This window comes from Ambystoma mexicanum, chromosome 3p, assembly GCF_040938575.1.
Source record: "Ambystoma mexicanum isolate Mex_15411 chromosome 3p, UKY_AmexF1_1, whole genome shotgun sequence".
NCBI classification, from domain to species: Eukaryota; Metazoa; Chordata; class Amphibia; order Caudata; family Ambystomatidae; genus Ambystoma; species Ambystoma mexicanum.
In genome coordinates, this window is record NC_090925.1 from 864,985,124 (window position 1) to 865,003,238 (window position 18,115).

Below are 18,115 nucleotides of genomic sequence, written 5' to 3' on the forward strand. Positions count from 1 at the left end.
TTCCGCTTTTCTATCTTCTTCCTTTTGTTTCATCTTTTCTTGCCACATCCTACAATGGTGTACTATTGTTAATTGTATTTCCGGCCAGGCCTTGGCTTCCATCCCCACTATCTTCTTCAATTGTTTTTGTACTGCCTCCGGAAGCCCTTGTATTAGTATGTGGCAAAAGATTGCCGGTGTCTTGTCCCATTGCTCTCTAGTTTCCATGCGCCACTTCTCCTGAATCTCCTGGATATAATCAACAGGATCTTCGTTCTCACGCATCTTGCGTGACGTAATTGCTCCTATATCTGAGGTGTCTGGGTACTGTATCCTAAGAGCTTGCCATAATGCATGCCTGCAATTCGCAAATGGCGCCCCGTCATGTGATGTGTTCGTTATTGTAACCCCAGGGAATCCCGCCCTCTTCCAGATGTCATCTGCCGCATCCCCTAATATTGATATTAATAGGCCTTTCACGTCTCCTACTGCTAGTTTCTGTCCTGCAGTGTGCTTTTCCATCTCGTATATCCATTTTCCCACTCCTCCACTTAGTGATGGGAGCCTGCACTTTATATTTTCCTTATCGGCATGCTTCCAAGGGACGTATTGTGGTCTAACCCCCCCCTCTCCAATAGCGGCATTAAATTGTGCCCCATCTGACCCCCCAGTTGTCGCTGGGTGGAGTCCGTATACCCCTCCTCTCCCTCTGTGTCAACTAGATTATCTGTCATGTCCATATTACCACTGCTTGTTGTAGCTTCCCCTTCATTTCTCCCCCTTCTCCTATTACTTTCTTTATTTAATGCGGGTGTGTATGTCCGTTCTTCCTGCCTACGTCCCGGGAGATCTCTAAGCCTGCCGGCGTAGAGGGTGTGTTCAGGAGTGGGTGTGGGTGGGCATGTTGGGCGAATGATGCGGGTGTGACTGCACGTGTTTGCCCTCCCGCCATTTCTCATTCTTTCTCCTCACTTCCCTCCACTTCTTCCTTCTTTCTGCATGCCCATGGTGATTCCTGGTTGGTGCGTGTGATATACAATTTGTCTAAGCTTTCCCTACCGCCGCTTCTTCCTTCTCCCCCCATTCCCTCTTCTTCTTCTTTGCTGCAGAAATCATCCAGGAGTGACAACCCCCAATCTGTCCTTTTCCCCCTAATCGTCACCGTTTTTAAGTCTATTAAATCCATTCCTGCCTGTTCTCCTTTATCAATTGCTCCCCTTTGCGCTGATGTTGTGGCTACTTCTGCATCCCGACGTATATATGTTCTTTCCCCACTTCCCCCTTTCCTCTCTCTTCTTTCCTCTTCCCTCTTCTCCACTATTTCACCACCTATTTCCTCTCTTTTCTTTTTCAATTCCTCCATCACCTCATTACTTACCTTCTCTAATATCCTTTCTTCCTCTCTACTCCTTTCCCATTTCTCTCTCTCCCTTTCTAATATGCTTTCTATTACTTTACCTTCTTCGTATTTCCTGGTGCTCTCAGAGAGTATTTTCTTCTTCCATAGTTCCATTTCCTTTTCTTTCTCTTCTTCCTCTCTTTTCCTGTCACGCTGTGCTGCTCGGGATACCCTTTCTGCAATTGCCTTCATTCTCTCAGCTTCTTTCTTCCGTTCTTCAGTTCGTTCCCTCATTTTCTCTAACTCATCCCTACTTTCCTTCCTTTCCCTCCTTCTCCCTCATGCCTCTTTCTCGAGCTGTTTGATCAGTGCATTTTGTTCATTCCTTAATTCTGCCAATCGTTCCTCCAACATCTCCACCTCTTCTTGTGACAGCTCCCCTTCTCTCGTTCTAGCTTCCTCCCCTCTTATTTCAGTGCTACCCTCGTCGTCCTTGTTCATTCTCCGTACTACCTCCTTTTCTTCTCCCGTTAGTGTCCCTCGCAATTTTAACAGCACCTGCGCTGCTACCCACTCGTCGTGTCCTATATTTGGGATGGGTTCTTCGCTGTTCTTCCCTTCCCTTGCATGCACCTTTGTACAAGTTGGGCCTACCGTGCTTGTCACCTCCTCCCCCCCTGGGTAGCTACCTGTTGCTGTATATGTTGGTGGGCTGTACGCGGGGTTCGAAATATCCTTCAGCTTCCGTTAGTTGTTGCCTTGCTGCTTCTCGTAGTTCCGTCACAGGATATAACCCCCCTTCTTCCTTCTTCACTACTTTCGCTAGGGGCATGTCGTCGGTTCCTTCCTTCTTTACTTCTACTTCACTTACGATGCCAAACTTTTTGTCCCCCTTTCTGTCTCTTTCCGCGCACTGTGCGCTACCAACCTCCTGTTCCCCGTTTCCCTCTTCCTCATTAATCTTCTTCCCCTCTTTCGTTTCCTCCACAGTGAACATCCCGGTTGGCCCTGGCCGGGACCCTTGGAACATCCTCCATAAGTTAAACACCACCACGTGATGCGCCAACTTCTTCCCTTTGTACGTGTTATGTATGTGTGTCAGTAGTGAGTGTTGGACGTACGGGTCGAAACTGCCGTTAGGCGGCCAGGGTGTCATCATTTTGTTGTCTGTCCCTTGTGTCCATTCTATGCTGTATTTTATCAGTTTTTCCCTATGGGGTGCTAGTGTTTTACAAATATGCTGGAGTAGGGTAGTCAGGGTATTCCCCCACCCTCCCGATTCTAACCCGTATGACATGGTTACACTGTGTTTTCAGCTCCCGTCAGTATAGTTGTCGTTACTTGGCCCCGTAGTTTGGGGACTTTCGTCCGTCCGCTAAAAGAAAACAGCCAAATATAACAATTGAAAATATACAGTCTTTTCCTGTGTTTGTTTTCTTCCTTAAATCCGTTACGACCCCCTGCGGCCACGGGGCACGAAGCCCCCCGTGGCTGCGTGTCCTGTGTGACGTGCTTATACAGCTGTCCCACTTTGTCTCCTCCCCTCCTCCTTCCACCTCACTCAGCATGGCCGGCATTCTCCGTGCGCAGTCACTTCCCCCTCTCCACCTGTCCCATGTTCGGGGTGGCCAGCGGTCTCCGTGCGCACCCCCTGCCCCCACCTTCGTTTCACTGCCCCTGCCCTCTGTTCACTTCCCCACCACCCTTCAACAACGTTGTGTGGTCAAGGTGTCCTATGCAAAGCCCTACGGGTGACGTCACCAACCTCTTCCAACAACTACAGGTAAGATCTTTTACACTTCAAGAGAGCACGCAATAAATTTTAACAGCTTGTCCCCGTTATCCCTGCAGCTGTCCTCTTGTTTCGCCCGAAACAAGGTAACGAACAATACACTCGTATAATCGGACTGTGCACGCTGCGTCGCTTCGCGTGTGACACGCCCCTCGCCGGGGAGGCTTAACCAGCCAATTATCTTCCATACTTGGCAACAATTTAGCTACCTCCTACAGGAAACGTCATCTATCTATCGAGCTTCACTGCTCGATCAATAGGGATCCTCATCTACTCATTGATCAAAACACCAATTCGTAGGAAAGCCACACACCCACACACCCTTTACAGGTGGCCACGACCTAGGCCAATCATTGTCTACGAGCAACCGCATGTGGTGCTTTCTTGCTCCACCCACCCTTCTTCCGTGACGTTGTAGCGGACGGCTCTCGCGCCTGTCCCGCTACCACTCACTTCACCGTCAACACTAATTGATAAAATCTTCGCCGCACACCTTAGTAACACCTCCCGCCGCCCTTATTACAACTCCTCCCCCCTCCCTCACAATCTCACATTGCTTGTTGGGTGTGACATACTCACCAAGTTCTCTTGATGCGGGGCCGCTCGACTGCGTGCACCCCTCCAAGCGGCTCACCGCCTCCCCTCGTCTGGACCACGTCTGGACACTCGCCAACCGCGGGCGGGATACTTCTCAACCGGCTCCCGAGGGCCAATATCCAGATTGCGCTGTCCGGTCTTCTCGCAGTTCCGCGATGGTCCTGTAGTCTTCAAAAAGGGGGCAGCGGCAGAGGGGCCGCGCCGCCGGGCCTCCTCGCAACGAGAGGCCTCGGAAAAATAAAAAATGAAAAGGTAGATCTTAAAGAGAGATCTCAGCAGTGCCTCTAACTTGTCGGGGTTGTTATCCAGGGGTCGGCTGAGCCGTCCGAGGACCTCCGGACTGGGAGGCCCCAACTCCTCCCGCGCTTCCCAAAAATGAGTATGAGACACACACAAGGAGCAAGGCGGTTCTGCTGTTTATTAAAACAACGGCAGGGATGGGTCTAGGATCGTACGCGTCCGTCCAGACTCTCAAAATTTGTGGGGTGCGCAGGCCCTTTTTACCGCAGTATGATGCGCTACTTGTGTCACCTGGGAAAGTGAGCGAAAAAACCTATTGCCACTTCGGATTGGTTCCTTGAGTGGTAGGGTTAGTATAGTATACATATAGAGAGCAATATTACTTGTTAAGGATGAGTCAGGTGGTATACTTGGGCTGTCCCTTCTATTAGATACTTGAAAATTGTTATACGAAGACCCCTTATGATTGGCTAATGTTAGTGGCGTCAGTGATGAGTGCCCTCATGTTCTGATTGGTCCTCCCGCGAGCCCCCCAGTCTGGGACCATCGTCGTTCCCAGCTCACGGTGTACCTGTCACTAGCAACAATGGGCCTCATTACGACTCAGGCGGTAAGGGGTTTACGGCGGCGTAAACAGCGCCGACCCTTACTGCCTCATTCCGAGGTCCCTTAGCCCCATGGAGGTTTTAACACCTGCTTTTAGCAGGTGTTAAAATCCATGGCGCTAAGGGACCTTGATGTTAATTCGCCACCGTAATTTAAGGTGGCGTAATTAACGCCTTCCCCACTCCCATTATGCCCTATGGGGCAAAAATGGGAATGGGGAAGGGTAAATGGGGATTGGGGACTTACCGCCCCGCCAACCTCGGAATGGGGCGGTAAGTCCGCCAACCACCATGGCGTAAACGTAGTTTACGCCATGGTGGTAAAGGTACGACCCAGGCGGTAACTTACCGCCTGGGTCGTAATGAGGCCCAATGTGTAACTATGTGTTTGTGCAGACAATGTGCGGGTTTGCTCATAGGCCTGAGAGCAGGCCATTCCCATCGCCGTAGGTGTCCATCTTGTCATTTCACTGTTGCAACCTGTGTCCCAGACGTGGGACCCAGGCGACTTCTTCCTCGTGGGTCTGGCACCTTGTCAGGCCTGCTTGGTCACGTGTGGAGAGACCGTAGCTGGGGCGGAATTCTGCACATTTAAAGTTGTATTTTGCTTCTGTGTGCTTGGCTTTGCTTACAGGTGTGACCTTGGCGCCGGCTGGTAGCATACGAGTTGCAACATCGAGCCCTTGGCTATAAGCTCTCGCTGGGCTCGTTCTGCGTGATCAGCACTTGTACTCTCGCTCATGCAGTGTTCATGGCGGTTCTTGCTTGCAGCCTACTTGGGCCTGGTTCATGGGTGGGGGATGTGTAATGCACGGCACCTGTGCTGCGGTTTGACATGGCCTCATAAGCAATATTACGTCTTCATTATATTCTCATCACGATGCGAGGGGTGGGAGAAGCGTCAGCAAGCGTATACGCGAGTGCTTTAGGCGTCTTGCGTTTCTGCATTACTATAAAGGGGCCTATGTGAAAAATAATAAAGATGCGCGTCAGTGGGTGTATCTGACACCTACGTCATAGCACTGAATATATTCTTTGTGTAGGCTGGTGCGTGAGTGACCAGTGTGCATGGTGGCACGTGTGTTCTTGGCAGTTGGCTAGGTCGTTATGGCATCTCTAACTATGTGGGTGCTCGTTATTAAAGTCTTAGTCGAGTTCACCCATGCCGCAGGTGTCGGCTTGAGTAGGACAGGCTGGTGGGCATATCCTTATGTTCTTGAACCAGGGTATTTTGTCATCTGGTAGATAGACAAACTCATCTCGTGGTGGATGCCTGGGCCGCGATCCTCTAGGCCATGGTCGCAAGGAGATTGGGGGGAGCTTTTTCTCCCATTCTCCCACTTCAGTACATGGGTCTCTTGTAATGTTATTATGTCCGGTCCCTCCCTCCGTATGTATCTTTCCAATTTTTTCCTCTTCAGAGGGGAGTTTAATCCCTTGATATTCAAGGATATAATGCCTAGCTTATTGTGACAATCCATTGCAATAGGAGTGGCAACAGTTTTTGTAGCTCTTCACTAGATTCTGATCAGACTCCCTCCCCTGTCCCCTTCCCTCGCCCTCTCCATCCCCCATCCCTGAGTCCCCCCTCCATGTCCTTCCCCTCCCCTTCACTGGGAGAGCTCAACCAGCCTCTAGCCCCCCCCGAATCACCCTCTCTGGGATTGAGCCTCTTACCCAACCCAGCTTGCGCATCAGCAGGTTCCCCCCAACCAATTACGGATTTATCCCCCACATCCCCCATCCCCTTGGGACCTCCTGTGTCGTCCCTATTACTCGCCCTCCCCAGGCTTTCTGATCAGTTAGCCCTTTGTACCTCTTTGTCCATCTCGAGATATTCTGTCCTTCGCAGGAAGTAGCCTCTTCTTGTGTTCTTCTCAGAGGGCCGGATCTTTCAATTGAGACTGATATCCTCCCTTCTTGTTTCTCTTTGATTTTACCATTGACCATTCCCAACTTTTGAGTGAGTTTTGGGCTTTTGCCTGAGGGACCCTTAACTCCTGATCTTCCTCCTCGATCCCCAAGATTCTCGCTCCCTCTTCAAAGGAAGCAATGCGATATTGCTTCCCCTGCCACTCGAACACCAAACCAAACGGGAATGTCCAGCGATGTCGGATATCCTTCTCTCGAAGTACCCTCAGGACCGGGGGACATTTTCCTCCTTTTGATCAAAGTTATCTGGGATAGGTCTTGGAAAAGCAGCAGTTCAGAACCGTTATAAGTTATTTGTTTCACCTTCCTTGATGTTTTCAGGATCTGTTCCTTCGTTTTGTAGTCTTACAGGGCTGCCAATACGTCTCAATGCCGTGACCCTGGTTCTGCTCTTCGGGGGCCCACTCTTTGGATTCTGTCGATCCTCACTTCTGACTTTTCCTCTGCGTCTAGTAGGTCCACAAAGATGCCTTTTACCACAGTTTTGAGGTCTTTGTCTAGGATATACTCAGGCAGGTTTTTGATTCGGATGTTTGATCTCCTTGACCTATTTTCTAGGTCTTCGGTCTGAAGCTCAAGATTGTGGGTCGCGTTTGCCAACTGCTCAACCCAGGTTTCTGTCTTCATTGAGTCCTCTGTCAACTCTTGTATTGCTTTTTCATTGGTGTCCACCCTTTCCTCCATTTTATTCACGTACCGCTTTATCTCCTGGAGCCCTTCCACCAGATCTTCTCTCATTATGGTTATTTGCTTCTGGACCGTGTCTGTGATTCTATCCCCACTGTCAGTCACTGAAGTATTGCTTGAGTAGTGACTGCATCACATTTTGGTCTTGGCCTTCTTCTATTGGGAGACCTCCCTCTAATACGGGTAGGCTGATTCCCACCATAGTTCTTCTATTATCCTTGTATTGGAGGGGCGGTGTGCTCCGATTTGCGCCTCTGAAGTTAGCTATGTATAGAGCTTGTTTGTAGCGGGCGTTTTTTAATATGTCCTGGTGGCTTTTTTTCAAACAATAGCCCTCCTTTCCTTTCAGGGGAGAGTGTTTATTATTTCCTCACCCCATGGGCTGTTGTGCACTAGTGTTTAGCCCTTCATTCAGTTGGTCATGTGATGGGATCCAGGGACCAGGGCCCCTGAAGAACTTATGCTGCCCTATATGCCTGGCGTAGGCCTCGCTTCCTCCGGCTGTCCCCCGCTACTACACCCGTGTTTAGTGTCTGGAACTTTCTCCCCGCCCTCTCGCCAGACCGTGCCACTCAGGATGTGGGGAGTCACGCCACATTTATTCTGGTTCCGGAGAACGGGTTTACTTGACCTTCTTTTCCCTGGTGAGGGCCTTGTCATCAGTTGACCTCCCCCACAGCCTCTCTTCTAATGGGTGCTCCTCCTCTGCGTCCCCCGCTTACCACAATTAAATCTCAGAATGTGGCAGAGTGGTGAAAGCGGGCCTCCAGCGGTCTCCTTCTGGACTTCCGATCCGTTGGGCGTCGATGGCTCCCTCACTGCACCCTTTCCGCTCTTTACCCTCTTCCTGGCTTCCAGCTGGCGCCACTCGCCGAGGACCACAGGTTTCTCTTCGCCCTCCTACCAGTTCCCACAAGCTCTCCTGGACCGGCTCACTTTTCGGGTCCTCCAGCTGGATCCGCGCCGCAAGGTTGCTGACTTCGTTTTCTGGCCTCAGCTGTGTGCAAGAGCAACTCCGCCACCCAGCGACTGTGTCAGCGTCCCTCAATGTTGTGAATTAAGATTTTCTTTAAAGGGGAGGGGAAGAGAATTAGCCCCCACCTACACGGGCTCTTCCGCAGCAGAATCCGATCCCTGGGAGGCTGATAATGCTCAATTAAGTGTATTATGGATCCCTAGGTTCAGGAGAGCATGTGTCATGGCGCTCTCCTAGTGGCAGCCATCTTGGAATCCAGGAAATCTGTGAGGCCTATTTATAAGCATTTGTTCCTTACATTGCTGACAGAAGCGAGATGCAACATTAATTATGACATAAAAATCCCAGACTGTTTAACCCTAGTAAAGTCAAAAATCAACTGTTTGCAAAATGAAAAGGTTTAATTAACAAAACAGTGATAACATGTTACTATACAGCACAATCCAACCCAAAATCCAAGATCCAAGATCCGTTTTATTAGACTAACTGAAAATAATATACTGAGACAGTACAGTGCACTAGCTTTCAAAATCCCTTGGGCGTCTTCTTCAGGTGGTCATCTGAGGGTAATAAGTAACCACAAAAGGAAACACTCGACATTTCATTCTCATAGAAACATTTTAAAACATTTGAAAACGAGACTCCTCAGTTTAAACTTTAATAGGGGAAGGAAAACGTGCATGGAATGCAGGCCTGAGATGGCATACGCCAAATAATAATAATGTTATGCTACTTGCAGCAATGCTGTGAATAACAGGGTCACAAAGCTAGGCTTTGCATAACAACATTGTGGTATTGAATGATGTATGCAGGGTGGTGATAAGATTGGGAACATAAACCAGAGACTGGGACGGGAGGACATTAGAAGACTGACATCAGTGTTTGAATGGAAGGTTGGAGGGGATTGGTGTGCAGTTACCATTGTTAGAAGGTGGAGTTTTAACCTTGTTTTAAAGGCTCGGACTATAGAAATTGGTTTGATGGATGGAATCGAGCCTTATTTTATTTATTTCATTTTTTAGAAATTTGTTTTCAGTGCTAGTCCTACCCAGAGGGTCTCACAGGATCTTACAAGGTTCAAAGAAAAGGTGGTACATGGAACTGAAGTTACACAATATTTTCAGGATACGATAGGAAGATTAGTATAGACAAGTGGTAGAAGGGGAGTTGTAGGGGCAGGGTTATTTGTTGGTAAACAGGTATGTTCTGAGCCTCTTTCTGAAAGTGGTGGCCGGTACTGTGCGGATGTGAAGAGGTAGGGTGTTCCAGACTTTGGGTAAATTCTTGATTTTGTGTGCATGTTAGTTTGCAGAATGAATCTATAGGAGATGCTGGCTTGCTTGTTTGGTGTTTGTGTAGGCGATGGGTTTGCGTTTGTCATGAAGTTAAGGTGGGTTTGTTGTGGATGGCTTTGAAAACAATTCAGAGTCCTTTGAAGGCAATTATCTAAAGCTGTTGGCTTCAACCTGTGGGGCTGGCCCCTCTAGAGGGGCCTGAAGGATGACCAGGGGGGTGCAAGGCTCTTCAAAAGGGGATTACGGTGACTGCTTTTAATAGAAAATATAGCAGATACAGCATTTGGGGGGGAGGGGTAAGCAACAGTATTTTTACTGAAGGGGGGCTCAGCATAAAAAAGTTTGATACCACTGATTTAAGGGAACGGGGAGCCAGTGGAGCTGGGTAAGAGCAGAACTGGTTTGTGAATGTTGGAGTAGGTGGAGGATGAGTCTGGCAGATCGTTGTTGGTCCCACTTGCAGAAAGAAGGCCAGGACCACCCCATCACGCACAGTTAAATGTCGAGGTGTAGTGGCTGTGAGGAGGGAGCTGAAAGAAGCTGCGATCAGGCTTGGCATGGAGTGAAGACGTCACACAGTGGCAACCAGGGCCCAGGGGTCAGTGGAGCATTATGGCGCTCAGGAGAGGATCGCTGCAGAGAGGTGGCTGCTGGGGTCGGACAAACACATGAGGAAGAAGTCACCAGCCACGGTGCAGCAGCGTACTCTGCCACCAACCTGGGTAGGAATTGTCCAACAGGGGACAGCACAGTGGAAGAGCCCCACTTGGCCACCATGGACATTTAAAAAATGTACTGAGCCAGCAAGGAGGACGTGTTAGTGGTGTTAGTGGTGGGTTGTTGGCTTGACTGTGTCCTGAGCACGGCAAGCCTGCATAAAAAAAGGGGTGGGGCCTAAGACTCTTTTGAAGGGTTTCCCTGCCCTCTGCACAAACACCTGCGGAAATAGGCAGATTTGATTGTCTAGGGAGAGCCAGACAATCAGAGAGAGGAGGGAAATTTAAAGAAGTAAAGGATAGGATAAGAAATATGAGGTCAGAGGTGGCAGGAGGAGGACCAAGGGACCAAAACGAGTATGGATCCGGTGGCTGTTAGTAAAGGAAAGGCTACTGCAGAGGAAGTGTGCATGAGTGGGAGTGAGTGGAGAGGTAGTGGCAAGTGGAGAGGTATTAGTAGTAGAGTGGGAGGAGTAGGAGGTAGTAGTAGAGTGAGAGGAGTGGGAACTACTAGTAGAGCAAGGAGAGGGAGTTAGTAGTAGCAGTGAGTGGTGGTGTAATTTTAGTGGGAGGTAGTAGTGAGAGGGAGATGCAGTGGTAGCAGAGAAGCAGTAGTTGTCACGCCGCCATCTCCCGGTGGCCGCTGGCGGCTATGGAACGCTTGGCGTTGGCGGCGCCATTAGATTGTTCCAGGTTTATTTTTCACGTCCTGGTCCACCCGTCTAGTCTTTTTGCTCCTTAGCCCCGGTTCAGTATTTAGCCGCGCCCATCTCTGGGTTCGGTGCGTTGCAACTTAGTCACTTTCACTTTGTTGCTGTGCTCCTGTGTTTTTTCTCCTCGCGCTTGCTCTGCCTGCCTCGCCTCGCTTTCTGCTCCCTCTCCTGCTCCCCGAGCATCTTGCTACTCGGGTCCTTTCTTTGCCTCTTCCGCTTGCCTTTTCTCGCTTTCACCTCAATGCTTCGCTCTCCTTTCCTTCCCGCTCTGTGCTCTTCCTTCCTGGTTCTCTTCCTTTCTGCCCCGGCAGTCGGTCTCCTGCCTCCCTTCGTGCTCTGCATCTGCCTGGCCTGATTGTTGGACTCCGCTCCTTATCCTCACCCGTTTCCATCCCGGGCGTCGGCACCAGTATAGCCTCCACCCCTCAGCCTCAAGCCCAGGACCCTTCCATCTCTGCTACTACCTTCGGAACCTCCACTGTGCGCTACGGATCTCCTTCCATCCAGTTCTGGACTATAGAACCACCCGGAAGTCTGCTACATCTGCCATTACTGAGAGTTTTTTTTTAAGCGGCTGCCTTTTTCCTCTCCATTTGGTCTCCGTGGGAAGGAAGTCCACTGCTTCCCTGTTTAACAGGGAATCAGGGTGGCTTCTTACCAAGGACGACCCTTTCTCTTCTCAAAGAAGAAATCAAAGAAGAAGCTCACCCGACAAAAAGCCTCCTTAGAGGATTCAGGTGAGGAGGAAGGGGAGGTGAACATTGATCTTGTCGAAAACCCACCTGTAACAACAGTGCATGACAGTTTGCAACGCCACAAGGACATATCAATGGCTACCCCTGAGCAGGATCAGGAGCTTCTTACAGCTGTGCATAACATCACACAGGAATTACAGGCTGTCAAGGCCGAAAATACGGCCCTTAGGAAAAGGGTCGACCGCTTTGACAGCCCCGGAGTGACCTTCCTCCCATGCCCTTATCCTGTGGCAAATTTGATGGTTCACCCAATAAATTCAAGGAATTTATGGAAGCTTGCATTATCCACTACACCTTCAGACCCCAGACCTATGCCTCAGATCAAGCCTGCATACGTTTTCTGGTCTCCAATTTAACGGGCAATGCCCTATCTTGGGCAACTCCTCTTGTAACCAGCACTAGTCCTTTACTGCAAGATTATCCCGGGTTTACAGCCCAATTCAAATTGGCTTTCGAACGGCAAGAGACTGCCGTAGTAGCCAGTGAACAATTGTTGGACATCCTCCAGGGTACTTCTTATCTTTTGTCATACATATCCCGCTTTAAGCGGTGGCTGCAGATGCAGGTTGGCAGGAGAACGCCCAATATACCATCTTTCGCCGGGGCCTGAGGGAAGAACTCAAAGATGAATTGGCAAGAGTTACTAGACCTGCCACACTTGCCGATCTTTGGTCTACAGTTATCCAGCTTGACTTCCGCCTCTCAGAAAGGCGTTCAGAACGTCGAAGACATCGTGGGTTCCCAGTTCAGACAGAGCCTAGCACATCCTCCCCCACTCCCACCTGCTTGAATAAGGAGGAACCCATGCAAATAGGTACTACTAGAGGACCACTTTCGTCTGAAGAAAGAAAACGACGCAGGGACAACAATCTGTGTATGTACTGCGGATCCGCTCAACACATTATACGGGACTGCCTGGAGGTACCACCCTGACGATCGGGAAACACCACACCTCAGAACTAGTGGGGACGAGTTACCGAGGGGGATTTCCTGGTCCCTTTGTTTCATTATCTGTTACTCCCGTCAATTCCACTGAGGACAACCGCCTTATGGTAGTTCGTGTCCAATTGTGTCTTTCCCAACAAACATTCGAAGTACTAGCTCTACTTGACTGTGGAGCAGCTGGATGTTTTATGGATGTCGTCTGGGCTGACAAGACTGGAATTGGTCGTTTGGAGAAAGAGGAAGACCAAAAGGTGGAGGGAGTGGATGGCAGACCATTAAGTTCCAGACTCATCAGACACACCACTTCTCCCATGGTGATGAAGATACGTCATCATACCGAAACCATCCAATTTGATTTGATCAGAGCTGCGCATTTCCCAGTCATCCTGGGTGTTTCGTGGCTACGGAAACACAATCCTACTATAGACTGGACTAAGAATCAATTGACTTTTGACTCTGAATATTGTCAAAGATCCTGTACTTCCCAAACCCAGCATGCCACTGTTCTCGCTTTTCCTGATCCATCCCGGAGAACGGACGTTTTAAAGATGAACAGCATTCCCACGGAGTTCCTTCAGTATCAGGATGTGTTTCAGAATGAGGGTCCTCAAGAGTTACCACCTCACCGACCAGAGGACTGCGACATCAACCTACTGCCCAATGCGGTGGTACCTTTTGGGCGGATGTTTTCTCTTTCTCTCAAAGAGAAGGAGGCACTCAAGGAGTACCTCGACTCCAATCTGCACCACGGGCTTATTCAGCACTCTCGCTCTCCCGCCGGAGCCTCACTTTTCTTCGTTCCTAAGAAAGGATCTTGTGAACTTCGACCTTGCATCGACTACAGGGGACTTAACCAAGTCACAATAAGGGATTGTTATCCCATGCCTCTTATAAGAGACATACTGGTGGCAGTCCAAGGAGCAAAGGTGTTCTCCAAGATCGATCTCAGGAGAGCCTACCACCTTCTACGGATCCGCTCAGGAGATGAGTGGAAGACGGCTTTCCGTACACCTTATGGACACTATGAATACTGTGTCATGCCCTTTGGCTTGGTCAATGCACCATCGATTTTTCAGCAATTTATGGATCGTATATTCTCTGACCTCCTATTTCATTGTGCCATAGTCTATCTTGACGACATTTTGGTATTTTCGAAGAACACTCAGCTCCACACAACACATCTCCACCAGGTTCTCCAGCGATTACAAGAAAACCACCTTAAGGTTAATGCTGAGAAGTGTGTCTTTCAGGTTCCTGAGGTTCCTTACCTTGTGTTCATTTTGTCTTCAGAGGGTGACCAGATGGATCCCGCAAAGATAGATGCCATACTACATTGGCCCACGCCTAGTTCTGTCCAGGATTTTCAAAGGTTCCTAGGACTTGCCAATTTTTATCGCAAGTTTATTCTTGGTTTTTCCGACAGTGTACTCACCATCACTAGGCTACTCAAGAAGTCTTCTATGCCGTTTACATGGGCCCCTGAGGCTAACCAGGCCTTTCAACAGTTGAAAGAGGATTTCTGCTCGGCTCCTGTCCTTCGCCAACCTGAGCAGAGCTTAAGATTTATTGTTGAGACTGATGCGTCAGCTGCCGCCCTAGGCGCAGTTCTCCTGCAGGAACATGAGGGTCTGGAGTACCCCGTGGCCTATATGTCTAAAACGTTGAACGACAGTCAGACACACTATTCTGTCATTAAAAAAGAGCTACTGGACATGAAATCCGTGTGAGGAATGGTGTCATCTTCTACAGGGGGCTAACCATCCTTTCGAGATACGGCCCGACCACAAGAATCTCAAAATTCTACAGAACATGGAATGCGTCAATTCACGTCAGGCCCGATGGGCCCACTTCTTTACTCAATTTGACTTCATTCTGACCTACCTGCCAGGTTCCAAGAATATACTTGCCGATGCTCTGTCAAGAAAATCGTTTCCCGGGGTGGTACAGAAGGAACCCCGTAGTCTCATGCTCCCAGATGTTAAGATCATCTGTTCCATTGAGTCCTTTTTGGAGGAGGCTCATAGCGCTACACGGTCTGCTGGTATTCCTCCTGCTACCCCACTCGCCGAGAACCTTCTGGACCAAGATGGTTTGTACTTCAAGCAACAACGCTTGTTCCTTCCCAACTTCCAAACACGGCAGACGGCACTAAGATGGTGCTATGACGACCCTGTGGCTGGACACAGGGGGGTGAAGGACACCCTGGAGCTGCTACGACGCAGATTTTGGTGGCCCCAGATGGCTAAAGAGGTCGCTTCTTATGTCCATACCTGTCCAGTTTGTAATCGGTCTAAACACAACACTCAAAAATCCATTGGTTTCCTGCAACAAGAAGAGACTCCCAAGAGACCTTGGAGCCTGATAGCTACCGACTTCATTGTGGATCTTTCCCCTTCAGAAGGCTGCTCTTGCATAATGGTAACAGTCGACTGTTTTACCAAGATGGCTCATTTCTCCCCCCTGGTTGGTTTGCCTACCGCAGCAGAGATGGCGGCAGTATTTGCCAGAGAGATATTTCGCTTACATGGCACGCCGGATAAGATAGTTTCTGACAGAGGTCCTCAATATGTCTCCCGCTTTTGGAAAGAACTTTGCGACAGGTTGGGCATAGAGCGTGCCTTATCATCAGGGTTCAATCCGCAGACCAATGGGCAAACAGAAAGGACAAACGCAACCCTAGACCAATATCTTCAATGCTTCACTAATCATCAACAGGACAATTGGGTCAGCCTGCTGCCCACTGCAGAATTCGCCTACAACAACTCCAAGCACAGTGCCACAGGCCTCAGCCCTTTCTTTTGTTCCTATGGGTTTCACCCCAGCTTTACTCCTTCTCTATCCTTTCCTCCGTCTGTCACACCCTCTGTGGATAACCTGCTGTTTAGTATCTCGGAGGCGCACAAATCTGCGGTTGAGAACCTACGGGCAAGCAGTCTTCGCTACAGTACCCTGAGTAATTCCAAGCGCCTGCCCTCTCCGAAGTGGCAAACTGGTACTAAAGTATGGTTGTCCACTAAATACCTGCCTCGCTGGCTTCATCCCTCTAAGCTATCACCCCGTTTTCTTGGTCCTTTTCCCATTGTTCGTAAGATCAATCCTGTGGCTTTCAGTCTTTTGCTACCTAAACACATGCACCGCCTCCACCCTGTTTTTCACTCTTCCTTTCTTAGAGAATTCAAGGGGGATCCCTACCATCGCCCTTTGCCCCGGCATCCGGTGCCAACTGACGTACTTCCTGAGGAGTATGAAGTGGCCTCAGTGCAGTATTCTCGTTATCGGTGGGGCCGGTTGAAATATCTCATCCATTGGAAGGGTTATCCCCATTCTGAGGATTCCTGGGAACCGGTTTCTCATGTACATGCCCCGGCATTGGTTCAGAGGTTCCACCGCAGGTTCCCGGGCAAGCCAGAGGGGGAGTCACTTGGGAGGGGGTATTCTGTCACGCCGCCGTCTCCTGGTGGCCGCTCGCGGCAATGGAACGCTTGGCGTTGGCGGCGCCATTAGATTGTTCCAGGTTTGTTTTTCATTTCCTGGCCCACCGGTCTAGTCTTTTTGCTCCTTAGCGCTGGTTCAGTATTTAGCCCTGCCCATCTCTGGGTTTGGCACGTTGCAACTTAGTCACTTTTACTTTGTTGCTGTGCTTCCGTGTTTTTTCTCCTCTCGCTTGCTCTGCCTGCCTCGCCTCGCTTTCTGCTCCCTCTCCTGCTCCCCGAGCATCTCGCTACTCGGGTCCTTTCTTTGCCTCTTCCGCTTGCCTTTTCTCTCTTTCACCTCACTGCTTCGCTCTCCTTTCCTTCCCGCTCTGTGCTCTTCCTTCCTGGTTCTCTTCCTTTCCGCCCCGGCAGTCTGTCACCTGCCTCCCTTCGTGCTCTGCATCTACCTGGCCTGATTGTTGGACTCCGCTCCTTATCCTCGCCCATTTCCATCCCGGGCGTCGGCACCAGTATAGCCTCCACCCCTCAGCCTCAAGCCCAGGACCCTTCCATCTCTGCTACTACCTTCGGAACCTCCACTGTGCGCTACGGATCTCCTTCCATCCAGTTCTGGACTATAGAACCACCCGGAAGTCTGCTACATCTGCCATTACTGAGAGTTTTTTTTAAGCAGCTGCTTTTTTCCTCTCCATTTGGTCACCGCGGGAAGGAAGTCCACTGCTTCCCTGTTTAACAGGGAATCAGGGTGGCTTCTTACCGAGGACGACCCTTTCTCTTCTCAAAGAAGAAATCAAAGAAGAAGCTCACCCGACAAAAAGCCTCCTCAGAGGATTCAGGTGAGGAGGAAGGGGAGGTGAACATTGATCTTGTCGAAAACCCACCTGTAACAACAGTGCATAACAGTAGTAGTGAAGCGATAGTAGTAGTAGTAGATGTGATGAGGTACTAGAAGTTGAGAGGCAGCAGTGAAAATGGAAGGACAGTAGTAGTGAGGTGGTGATAGTAGAAAGGAAGAGGTAGTAGTGGTAAGGGGAAAGGGAAAGGTAGTTGTAGGAGCAAAGAGGTGGTAGTCGAGAGATAGTAGTAGCGGAGAGAAGTGTTAGCAGTAAGGATGTGGTAGAATTGGTTAAAAGAGAGATAGTAGTAGGTGTAGGATAAGGTAATAATTAACGGTAGAGGTAGAAAGGTGGAGTGAGAAATTAGAGGGACAAGTTTGATGGCGAGGAGAATCAAGAAAGAAAGTATAGTAGAAGGGAAAGGAGGGACAGAGCGTGATTTCCTTGAACAATTCCATCAGAGTGAGTGTAAGGCACCTCCCCAATCACACAGAGAACACTAAGCAGGCTAGAGTAGGGACAGTTAGAAAACCTCTACTGAGTCAGAGAGCCAAAACCTTAGGATACCATTGCAGCCTTATCCCAAAGAAATAGACAGTAGGGGTTACCAAGCCTTAGTACTAACCACAGTTATGGACACCTGGGCTAGGATGTGGGTGTAATCCAAGGAAGAAATGACAGAGAGGGGTGGCCCAAGCACCAAATGCCCAGGGCCTCATTTGCCCTGAACTCTTGCTGATTCCACCCAATCTTACCTCTATAAAGATTCAACAATAAACACCCTTGAACCTTCAAAAAGAAGTCAAAGTGGACTTCTTTGGTGACGCCTGTCACACCATCCAGGGGGTGATAGTGGAGAGACAGCATTAGAGGGTGTGGAGTTTAGAGACGGATGAGATTTGGAAGTATATTTGTGTGCTGTTTGCATATTGGAGGAAATGGATTTTGTGTTTGTTAAGGGTCTGTCCAAGGGATTCAACATACAGGTTGAAAAGGAGTGGAGATAGGGAGGAGTCATGTGGTATGCCTTACTTGACCAGAGTGGGGTTTTGATTGAAAAGGAGGCATGGAGACAAAGTGTGTCCTGTCAGTAAGGAAGGAAGGAGGTGAAGCAGTCAAGGAGTTTCACCAGTAGGCTAGGATGTTGAGTAGAATGGAGTGATTGATTGTGTTGAAGGCTGCAGAGTGGTTGAGCAGTATAAGTAGTACTGTGTGTCCTTTGCCTGTGATGTTGTAGAGGTCATCGAGTATGTGAAGTGAAGTGTAATGGTCTT